The sequence below is a fragment of the Euprymna scolopes genome, chromosome 19 (assembly GCF_053919585.1).
Source record: "Euprymna scolopes isolate OS-2025 chromosome 19, ASM5391958v1, whole genome shotgun sequence".
Lineage (NCBI taxonomy): Eukaryota > Metazoa > Mollusca > Cephalopoda > Sepiida > Sepiolidae > Euprymna > Euprymna scolopes.
Window position 1 is genome coordinate 54,097,830 of NC_136500.1, and position 13,393 is coordinate 54,111,222.

Here is a 13,393-nt window from a genome sequence, read left to right on the forward strand (position 1 = left end):
TTTTTGGTATTCTTTGTTCCTCACCCTTAGAACGTCTTTAAGACTTTCTAAGCCTCCCTCTTTCAAACAGCAAAATCGATACAAAGAAACGAATAATAATGCAATACTTTAAACAGTCAGAATAAAGGTCTTTCCAATCAAGAATCCGCTTCTTGTTATTGTTCTTATTGTGGCATTGTTTTGTTTTGTGTGAGGGGGGATCGATTTTGAGTGCCTCCTATATTCTTGGCGTCAAAATATCATATGATGTAGTCAATTCGATGAATGATGATGAGACTTCATTCTTATATCGAGGCTTCGATAGAGTAAAACACCATTCGAAATCTTTTCATCGATTTAACTTTGGTTTGGTTTATTTTACGGCGTATCAATCCTTTCAGGTCATTTAATGTCGAAGGGGAGTATTTCTGCAGACTTAATCTAAGAAATATATTTATTTTGTTGCTTAATGATATATATATATATATATATATATATATATATATATATATATATATATATATATTGAGTGTTAAAAAGTAATTATTAATTTATTACCCACAGACAATAAGGTTTCATGCTTACGCAATCATCAGTGTAGTAGGTGACGATTCCTATCGGTCGGGAGATTCGAACCTAGCCACAAAGCCACTTTGGCTAAATTTGCCGTGCCTTTACTTTCGGGCCACGTAAAAATTACTACGGGAATGAAGGGAATTAACAACTAATAAACGCAAAACTTGGGCGCTGACTTTAGACAGTCCCGAGTGTACAAACACGAGCGGAAGTCGTAAACGTTGCATAAACTCCAGCTAACTGCCTCTTAGTTTATATTCCCCAGATAATGCCCGTCCTTAAGTATTCTTAAAAATGCTTGATAATTATATATATATATATATATATATATATATATATATATATATATATATATATATATATATATATATATATGAATAAAAAAGAATACGAAAAGTATAAAAGCTTATAACTTTTCTTTATTCGTTTTCAATTGGTGGCGTGCAGGAATACAAAAATATATATATACTACCAGTTCAGTCCGGATTTGCTTGGGGCCTATGTACTTTTCATAACTTTATGTGCATATATATATATATATATATATATATATATATATATATATATATATATATATATATATATATATATAAAGTTTCACTCATGTCCAGGTAATCTACATCTAAAATTTTAAGTGTTTAGACCCAAAATTGGCGGAGGAGTTTGATAGTCTGCAAAGGTCAACTCTTTCAACTTTGAACTCTATTGGTAGCCAAGTATTCGCCCAAAAACTGATTAAAAAGCTTGCTGCATATCTGAATACTCTTTATGTAAAATTTAAATGTTTAGACCCAAAAGTGGCTGAATAGTTTGCTAGAGACCGAAAAGGTTAAATCTTTTGAACTTTGACCCCTTGGCAGCCAAATTTTCGCCTGGAAACCGATTTAAAAGCTTGTTCTATGTTTGAATACACATTTTGCAAAATTTAAATGTTTACCCCAGAAATTGGCTGAGTAATTTGGTAAGGACCGCAGAGGTCAATTTTTTTAAATTGTAACCCCAATTTTGACCCTTTAACATTTATTGTGTAATGCTCAAATTAAAAAAGTTTGATCCATGCCCATGTCCAAGTAACCTACATCCAAAATTTCAAGTGTTTAGACCCAAAAATGGCAGAGGAGGTTGGTACAGTTTTCAAATGTTAAATCGTTCAACTTTGACCCCTTGACAGCAATATTTCAGGCCGAAAACTGATTAAAAAGATTTTCCTAAATCCCAATGCCCCTTATGTCAAATCTTGAGTTTGTAGACTGAAAATTGACAGAATAGTTTAGTAGAGAAATGTACACACACAGACACACACACAATTTCACTCATATATATATATATATGTATATATATATATATATATATATATATATATATAAACATAAATATATTTTGCTTTCTTTACTTTCCGTGCATATACGTCTTTTGTAGACTCAACAGTATGTCTAGATACACCGAACTAGTTAACCTCAGGTTTTGAATCATAGATCTTAAACACTGAGAGAAAATTAACCATCCCAGATGTCCCAGCCAAGTCATTTGCTGATATTATTTATAAATAAACTAGACTGGTTGCCCGGATGTTTGTATGTTTGTGTTGAAAAAAAATTGGTAGTAGGCAGGTAGGCTCCAACCCATACCGCGGAGGAGGTAAAGAACGTGAAAAAAGGTTACTTTTGCTGTTGCGCCCATCGCCATACCCGAAACGATGAATATTTAAATTGAGGCCAGACAATCGAAAAGAGGGGATGACTTTCGAAAATATCGGTGAAAAAAGCGACCTCCTTGTAGAAAAGTGTCCAGTTGAAGGTGATGTTTTTAGCTAATTTTCGGTATTTGTCGTCCGAAGGGTCGAGCTTCAAAACGATATCGATCTCGTGAAAATCCGTCGCCTCTGTCAAAAGTTTTAAGCAGACATACAAACATACATACATGCATGCATACATTGAAACAGACAGTGTGAGATTTATATTATAGATGTACCACAAATGGTTTTGATAATCGGTAACCTTAGAGAATCCATATCTTTATGGGGAACAATCTTACCTATTAGATAAGTAGAAACCGCAATTTGAGTTTCTGAAGAGTGGTGGTAAATGTGTGAATTTAATCAGTAAACACAACGAGGAATTATTGATGTATTAATGTAATCGTCACTAAACCACGGCCACCAATAATAAGAAGAATGCCTGTTAACTGAAAAATGTCTGCAGGCAATGTAGTCAGATTTGTCAGACTGTCAGTACTATATGAGGACTTTTTGAAAAAGAGCAATAAAACATTTTTAAAAAGAAAAAGGAACGCAGTTCCATTAATACTGAAACTGAACTTTATTCAATATAAAATATAAATATTATCTATGTAAAATTAATTTTAAAGCAATATACAATTTAATAATGATAAAACTGAATTATGAATTTAGGGAACAAACAATTAAAGAAACATTAAACACAAATATTTTTTGTCCTTCGGAACAAGATCACGGTGTAGTATCTGTTTTGATGCTACACTTTACCTTTTCTGTCCTCGGCCGGTGGAAGAGAAATCTTTCATGACTGAGATTAGTTTTGTTCCTATCCAGAAGCTGGATTTTTCCCACAAGGTTATATGTTGAAATATTTAAATAATTATTACTTTAAATACAGAAATTATATTTCAAGTTTTGGTTTTCTGTTCTTCTATGTCCATTTTTCCCCCATGTTTTTCATCAAAATGTGTAGCGTATTAGTTGTCTCACAGGCCATCATCAGTGATCGCTCACTGGCAGTAACCTGTAATGTTCCCTGGAGACCAAGTGACAACAAGTCTCCCCAGATTTCCAGTGTTCTCCACCTCTTGACCACTTGTGCAGATGATTGCATGTTATCGCAACAGCCGTTGTCACTGATTTCTCGTTGGCATCGGCCATTGGTGTTTCCTGGCGTTTGGGTGACAAAATGCCTCCCCAAGGTACTAGATTTGAACTACACACTTCCAGTGGAGATTTGGTTAGTACTCTCTCACCTCGGTCTTTCCATCCTCCCTGACCCTTCACAACTAGTTGGTGTAGCGCCAGTCGAGTTCATATACATCAGTTTTTATCATTATCACTATTATTATGATGATGATGATGATGATGATGATGATAATAATAATAATAATAATAATAATAATAATAATAATAATAATAATAATAAAAATAAAGGTGCTTGTGCAGTGTACGCGCATGTATTTTAAATAGTATTTCCAAGTTAAATTAAATGCTGGGTTTGTATTACTGTACACATAGTTTCGAAAAAGTGGTCAAAAATCAAATATATAACAAATAAATGCTATCAAAGGCAAGATAAGTTACGTTTCTACCTATCTGGAAAGGTTTTTAGTAGTTTTACTCACTTTAAAAGGTGTAATCACTTCGAAAATCATACAATGTTTATCGATATATTTTAAAAAGAAAAATGTCGACTTGCTCGCTATTGAACTCAGTAAGTTTGGTAAATGAGTTCAAACAAACAAATTATAGAAAATACTGTTAGAAACATACCGTATATATGTCCGCCTATGTCACGGTAACATATTGAGTGAGTTTCTAACAGTATTTTGTATAATCTTTTGTTTAAACTCATTTTCCCAAACTTACCGTGTGCAACAGCAAGCATGCCGCCATTTGCATTTTTCATCAGTAAACACTGTATGTTTTTCGAGCCGAATAAACACTTTACATTAAATAAAAACACTAAAAAGTTTGGTAGAAAATTAATTTATCTTGCCTTTGATAACATTTAATTGTTATATATTTGTTTTTTGACAACTTTTTTCGAATCTATATGCATAGTGAAACAAACCCGTCATGTAAATTATTTACAGTTAAAATGTTATAAAAAAACAAAAACTTGAAGTTTTAAATATATTTCAAAGAAATAAATTACGCCAGGTGCTGAAATATTGAAAATTCACCGATCGTAATTTTTTTTTTTTTTTAAACTGCCGTGAAAAATGTTAACTTTAAAATATTTGAAAATACGAAGTGAAAAGTTTTATTTATTATTAAAAGAACGGACTGAAAAATATTATATGAAAATTGCTTGTTTTGCAGTAAAAAAAAATTAATTAAATGAAATATTCGACTTGCTCCTATAGAAAACAAAGTTCAAAAACTAGTTTAAATGGAATTGGGATATCATTCAGAAACTAATGGATGACATTACTAAAGAATCGCAGACCTAAAATTTAATTGTAAGAAAATATGAGTCACATTCTACGTATTGCGTGGACCTCAAACACAAACCCCAAGCGTAAACGATACTTAAACCACTGCAGAGTTAAAGTTTGGGAGGAATGTGTTATGGTGTGTCCACTTTACGGATAATAATGACTTCTTCGAATTATTATAAACAGCGGTAGAATACGTCTCTCGGCGCACAAGATATGAACTGCATTGTGGCAGTCGGACTGACGTATAACCACACTTTTTTTTTGTTTGTTGTATTTGTTTTTTTGTTCAATATATTTTTGCTTTTACTAATTAATGAATTGTGTATTTTTCTGGATACTAAGCGGAGCACAGCAAGAGTGAATCCCGTGCATACAAATATATACCTGAATTGAAAAATAAAAATATCAAATTGAAGATTAGCTTTAGATTCAGTCTTAATGAAATATTCATCAGTAGGGCTAGAACAACAGCATATTCATTTTCTTGTTTTGACTCTCGGGTATATATCTGTTGATATATGTTTTTATGTAGAATTATGTGGTTCTTGGTTGATTAATTGTGTCTAACTGTGTCGATATATACTCGAAAGTAAAAACAATGAAAAGCGTATGCTGTGGCCCTAGCCCTATTCGTCACATACAGGTTGCGACAGAAACATCTTCCACATTTTAAACTTTTAACTATGTCTTGCTGATGAACATATGCAAGTGCCAATGATGTTTTCATTTAGCTAATATCTTGTCTTTTTTTTGTTCATTTTTTTTGCATATTGCTTGATGAGGATCAAGCAATATGCTTTGGGCTGGTGCACATCGTGTTTTTGCTGTAGAAATGTTTTTGCAGACTGGGCAATCTGTAACTGCAACTCAGAGAGCTTTCCGAGTTCAATACAAGTTAGGACGGCATTATGCTGTTCTGGATATAAAATCAATACAGCTATGGGTTGCAAATTTCAGAGATTTGGCACTTAAAAGAAAGCCGCTTGGAAGACCTCGAAGCGCTCAAACACCAGACAGTATTCAAGCTGTGAGACTTTCTGTTACTCAGTCTGTTAAGCGTTCAGTTCGCAAACATGCTTTCACCTTGGGATTGTTTGATCGAACAGTCAGTAGAATTCTACACACTGACATGTAGTTCCATTCATTCAAATCAACGATTGGTCAGAAACTACACGAGCGCGACCAGGAAGATCGCATGTCAAAATGTGGGAGATATTTCTGCAGCACTCTCTATAAAAAAATTCTCTTAGGATATAAAAATATATTCAACCGAATATTTCCGAATGAGGGCTAATACGAGGATAAAATACAAATTGTTTGGATGAGAAACAAAATGCATACCATTTACTGATTTTTATTTGACAGTAAAAAATCTGTTTCTTCCATAATTACAACACTCATCCAGCTGAAATCACTATCAATAATTTTCCCACTCTTTATCTGTGCCTAAACCTAAACGTAGATTCCATGAACATGCTTCTTTCTTAAAACCACACGCTTATGGAACTCTGTTCCGTTTTCCTGCTTTCCAACTGACAACTATATTGTAGTCTTCAAGTCCAAGTTCTTGATGAGCCGTCAACTTAAGTAATCCAATTTACCAAATTTCCATTACTAACGATTACAACGATATTTTCCCATTGACTACCGTACACTCATTAACACTTACCCTCAAGTGGCTCCCTGGCCTTGATAAGTGGTGACTCCTTTGTAAAAAAAAATGTTTATTTCCTCTCCCACGTGCCTAACATTAAACAGATTCCATAAATCGATGTTTTTTCCACCAGTGAACACATTACCATTAAATTGTTCTTGCAGAATATAACGTCTTGCCATCCTCATAAGTATAGAATTTTATTCGTTCCATTCATAGATTTTTGTCCTGTCATAATATTCTCTATCATTTAATTGACAAGCAATCTGCCTTAGTAATTTTTTTTTGTTTCATGAGACGTGACCCATTAATGAATCTTTAAAAATCGGGGTCCAGATTCGAAAAGATTAGAGAACTAAATAAATCCATTTCTTGATATGTGTAGAGTTACTGCACACGCGCGCATACACACACACACATATATATATATATATATATATATATATATATATATATATATATATATATATATATATATATTAGCGATGGGACGATTCTAATATTTTTCCCCGATTCCGTACTAAATTATCGATTCCGATACAGTTACCGATTCCGATTCTTTATAAATCTCTAAATATTTAACTATAAAAGTGCTATTTTGTCCCGATTCCTGTAAAATACACATGGTTAATGTACATATATTTTCTCAAACGTAAAAACACGCTTGTGATAGTGGGAAATATAAATTTTATTCTTACTGGAAGTTTAAATCAATAAATATTTATTATCCTATTATTACTACAAGAAGTGGAAAATGTTTCTTAAAGCAAAATCAAAAAAAAAAAAAAAAAAAGAGATAATTTAAGAAATCGGTTTTTGGCATCGGAATACAGGTTCAATCCGATACCTCAAACAATTCGGATTTTTCCGATTCCCGAATCCGATTCCGATTAATCGTCCCAACACTACTATATATATATATATATATATATATATATATATATATATATATATATATATATATATATATATATATATCGTGTATATTTAGGCAGCATGTTCTCGATAGGCCGATGTTATTAAAAAGCTTTTTTTGTTTTGTTTTGTTTTGTTTTTGGTTGATTATTTTCTTTTTTTACATTTTCCAATCTCTGAATTTTTCTTTTTATATTTTTATCAAAGTTGTATAAGTTAGATCTATATGTTTCTTTCGACCGGACCATTTCCGTCATCCTCCGACAGATTATGTCATTTAGGTTTTTAAAATTAAGTTTTTGTTTCTTTTTCTTAATTACGCTTAATATTACATGTGTTAAAATTTATATATTGTCATGGTTACGTGCTGGGGTGGTTTATTAAATGACTGGACAATTTTTAACAGGAGGGGGTTAATATTTATATGTTGATTGTGCTAAATTAGATTAATAATGTTATATATTTATTATTAGAATTTACGAATTTAAGCATTTTAAAATATTCCGACTGAATTCATAAATTATATTATTTAAAGTTGTTTCGCTTTTATGTATAAGGTTTCCAGTATTTTTTATCTTTTTACATTAGTATCGCTGTGTAGGACCTTGGTATTTTCGGCCATGATTCTTTGGAATGGTGGTAGCTATTTTTTTTTTTAAGTGATGTGATATTGATAGTCGGAGAGATAGAGGGTTAGTGTGGCCAATGCAGTAAACCGTGTTCGAGATACATTCTCCCAGCGGGTAATTAAAGTGATAAATTATATTTGTTTTTTTCCTTTTTTTTTCAAGCAAGTTATTTGTCTGCAAAGTGTTGTTGATTTCAGGGTTAGTCGTTTGTATCTTTTTTATAATGGATGATAAACTTGATTTTTGCTGTTGTGGCGAGATACTATATTATATTTACATTTAATTATATTTTTGAGAACATTTTCAGAAGTTTTGGTGTTTTACGTAGCTTGTTGCCGTAAAGTATGTTAACAGGATTATTTTCTTGTTGAATATTATTTAATATATCGATTTAAGTTGCTAATAGTTAGGTGTATTTGTTTATCGATAGGAGAGTTGGGGAACAGTTCTTGATTAGACGTTGTGTTATATCTTTTTAGTTCGCTGAAGAATTTTTTTTGTTTCAAGAAATCACTTTCGCGCAATGTGAGTTTTTATATTATTTCGATTTTGTAATTAAAGACGCATTAAATAACGGATGTAGTTTTTTTTTAACATGAAGATGATGACGTCATCGTTATTGGAATTTATAAAACGGGATTTTGTTATTAGTATGAGTTTTTTTAAATAGATTTTACACTGTATCTGCAAGGGAAATATGGTGTGATGAGTTAATTGATTTTTTTTTTTTTTTAGGTTATGAGATTATGGGACGAAGAAGAGTTGGGTTTTTGGTTTCTACATTAGCATATAAGTATCCAGGTTTATAGTCACCAATAATTAGTGTTTTAAATTGTCTGTTACAATTTATTAGCTGTGCTAAGTTTATTAACTTGAGTTTTTAGATAATTAATAATTTTTAACGTTCTTAAATTTTCTAGAATCGTCTAAAATGGTTTGTAGTTTTTGAAAGTCGTCAGATTTATTAAGTATTACATATATGTTGGTTTTTATCACATTTTCTCATGATTAAGTTTGGGTGGTTTCTTAATTAACTAGTGGGTTTTTTTTAAAGTTATTGGTTAAAATTATATTAGATTTGTGGAATCTATTTTTCATTGCCTCAGCAATTACCAAACCTTTAAGTAAAGCTATATTTAAAGTGTTTAAATTAATTATAAATCAAATATAGAAAGGAAAATTCTATTGTAAGATAAATCTATTTTGGGTGATCAATAATTCACATCCAATAAAAGAAAGATTAGATAATACAAATGCTAAAACGAAAGAAAAATGCATATCGGCTTATGGTTTTAGTGCGTTAAAAAAACAAGAGTTTGAGTGCTGGAGAGATAGGGGAGATGGAGGAGTGAGAGGGAGGAAAAGAAAAAGAAGAGAAAATAAATAAATCGAGGGAGGGAGTAATATAGATTATATATATATATATGTAGTTAGAATTGTAATTAAAGATTGAGAATTGAAGAAAAGAAATTGAAATAAATTAAAAAGAAGAGAGAGGGAAAAGGAGAAAGGGAAAATACAAGAGAGTTAGAAAGAATCTTTCTTCTAATTTAATTTTGGCTTGGATTGTCTGATGAGATCAGTAGGATAATTTTATTGTCCTGCCGATTGAAACAATGTGTAATGATTTAAGAAAAACCCCCGAGGTTGAAATAATAAAGACATATTTAGCTCTACTAACGTACTGAGCACTTCCCCTTTTTTACCAAATATATCTCCTAATATATATATATATGTGTGTGTGTGTGTGTGTGTGTGTGTGTGTGTGTGTGTGTGTGTGTGTGTGTGTGTGTGTGTGTGTGCGTGTGTGTGTATAACTTTTATATATTTTTAATAGATAAATAAGAATGTAAATATATAATGTGCTAATAATAGTAGGGATGATAAGCAGTAAAATTGATAAATCCTAATTTTATAAATACAACACTGATAAATTAAAAAATATCCATTTTAAATTTGGAGACAGGGAACACTCTCATAAGTAAGGAAAACATTTTTCCTAACATGAATAGGTTAGCTAAATTAATCATGAGTAGGTAACTAGATCGAATGTCTGGAACATTTTTTGTTCTTGTGATTAAGGGAGGTGGTGTTTAATCAACACTGCTAGGGAACCATGATTTGATATACTGCTTTGTTTAAATCTCCGAAACAGTGGTTCACGGTAAACAATTGATGGTCTTTTAAATTAACATGACGACTATTGTGAATCCAAGAGAGCAAGTTGATGCAGTGACTGCAGGTGATTAAATGACTTACTGACTAAATAGTTTTCCAACGAATGATAAGAAATATAAAAATGAAATAAGGTTTTTATATAGTTTTAAAGGTTAAAAAATTCTAAGACTACGTATATATATATATGTGTATATATATACATATATATATATATATATATAAACAGTAGATGTATGTGTGTAAATATTTAACAGATAAACTCTTAAACTACTGGTCACATGACAATGAAATTAACAGAAAATAGTAATCATACACCAAGGATGCTTTTTAATGAGTAAAATCATTGTTTGTGTTGATAAATGAAGCGTACGGACATATAGCAACAAGTTGAAATACGAAATATCCATATCAATTGTCCGCCATATTGTTACTTCTTTCTGCACATGCGCACTTAAAATCATTTTTTCAAGTTATTTAATATTTAGATGTTATTATGTGTGTTTCCGTAGCGTCTGAAATACTAAATGTCTTGGTTTCGATTGTAGCTGATAGCACCAAGCTATTTTATTTTATTTTTTATTTTTTTAACTTTTGTCATAATATGTTTGTATTAACAAATGCGAATATCTTTATGATTTAAAATATATTTAAACGTATTCGACGGCAAGCGAAATCTAAATATTTGTTTTCAAGTTGGGGAAATAAAATTTTTCTTTTTCATTTCTTACAGATTTTTACTGTCTTTTAAGGCGACAAATATTTTTTGACAATTATTTTTTTTGCCCGAAATACCTCACGAACGAAGACAAAAGTCCATGAAAAAAAAATACGTTCTTTTTGTAAGTAAATCTTCCAAATCAGAGGAGAAATTCTAAGTGCAGTTTTGATAGATAAGCTTACGTGGGCTAATGTCAGATTCCTGCGTGTCTTTTCTTGCTTAATTACTCGAGATTGATCTGGGCAATATTTATAGCTTACCTTAACTTTAATAATGTATTTATTTTAAATTAAATTATTGCTTCTGTTCCTATTAAGTAATTTTATTTTCTTAAGATAATTTTTAGTTTTCTTTAAATAACTTCTCTCTTTTTCTATAAATAATTTTTCAATTTCTTTTTTGTAAAAAATAGGATGAAGACATCAGTATATATATTTTTTTATTGATTGATTGATTAGATAAACAAACATTAATTTCAAACCAATATTATAAACTTTTCGAATGCGTATATTGTGTTTTTTAGAAAGTTTTCCTTACACATTAACTTAATTCAAATAGTTTCCAGAAAATTATGACAACACAAAATAGAGGTTTATTTTAATACAAAATATTTTTTTGTTAACTAATAAACATAAATAATCATTAAATTTTTAGAACACAAATATTAATTTTAACGACACTTTTAAATAATTGGTTTCTCTGACTAAAATACGCATTTTTCGGTATTTTTTTCCAAATCTCAGCGATCATTGTTCAGAATTTTACAAATGAAGGCTGGTTGGAAAGGTAATGAAGTGAATTGTGTAATGGGCTATATGACATTTGCCCGTAAGGTCGCACATTAAGGGGATCATCCATCATGCAGAGCCTTTTTGGCACGTTTTTACAACCATAAAATATTTCAATCATAGTCATGTTTTCCTAGTTTTGCATATGAATTACAAAATATCTGATATTTCCTCAAAACCTGTTGCTTGATGGGAGGAATACAAAAACTTGCTGCTACGGTTTGAAATGATTCGAAATAACAGCAAGGGGAGAAAATCGATAATCTAAGAAATCCGATCAAAGAATGAACAGTTTGACTTGACCAAAGTTAACACGCTGATACAGCCTAACATCACACATGCATTTTAGAAGTTTGATTATCAAACAAGCAGAAAATCCCAGCATATAAAATCAACAGTAGATTCTTTTATAAGTGAGCGGTACGTTGTAAATGAATGTCTTTGTTTACAACACAATTGAACCATGATATTTGACTTTTATATTTAAAATTTTAATTCAAGTCATTATATAAAAACAAATCAACAGTAGGCTCTCTACAGTGCAATGCAACCTACGATGTATTGTCAACTAAATTACTGCTATAAGGCATGTGAAGCCTTCCCTCAGCGCATCGCGGTGGGCCTCCGACTAGAGAAGGCAATCAATCGATTTAAGATAACAATGGATAATTCCACCGATTTGATTCAATAGAAGTAAGGGAAGCGTAGAACATTCGTTAATCCTCATTCAATCCCGGGCAACGTAAGGTTTCCCCGCTTATATATCCGGTATTACTTCAGTTTGGGTTTATCTGTTACACCTTTGCATTGTATTGTTTGCTTCCGATTACTGCTGTGGAGTACAATCACCCCTATTTGAGAACTAAGTGGAATCAACCAGTCGTATAAATACCACTGGTTTCAGAGACTAGATAGAAACATTCATACCATGTTTAACCGCATGCTACGAACACGTTTCTCTTACACCACTTTAATGGCTCCTGTATTCTTTATGATAAATACATATTTATACACTTTACACTACTTGGGGTTTCTTTCATTTGTGACTCCTAGAACGGGTCTACAACAACTGGCTGACGAAGATGATTAAATAACTTCATAGATCAATCTAAAACAATTGTTTACAACAACTGGATGACGAATATCTGGGCAAGGGCTCACTCTAAACAAAAAAAAAACAGTCATTAGAAAAAAACATTTGACGATCAAAAGCATTCGAGAAAAAAAGAACACACGCCGAAATTCAAAATAATTTTTTCCTACACTTGGGGGGAATTCGAAACTTCAAAATTATTTCTTTTACAAAGATTCGGTGAAGAATGGGAAAAACTACTTGGCAAGGTTTGGAAAAAAAAACAACATTCGATCGTAAAAATCCACAAACACGGGATAAAAAAGACTTTTTGTTGGCCGAAAAAGGATTGTAGAAAGACGTCGTCAAAATCCTTATCTTGCTGTTAAAAAAGTTACAACAAGCGTAACTACGAGTTAAAACAGAACTCAAAAAACAATTACGTTGAGGATTACAATGACTGAATCAATTATAAAAAAGATTTTAGTAAGTAAAAAAAAATTATCATCTCTATAAATACAAGCAATGTTGAAAAACGTTTTGGAGTTCGAAAAATCATATCTCGCTAATATGATTAAGGGGCATTAGCATTGTGAAAAATATTAAAAAAAAAAAAAACTCATGCAAATATAGCAAGTAAATGATATTTTATTTTCTTGGCTAAAGCGAGTATTCGCACGATTAAAAGTACGTCATATTCGA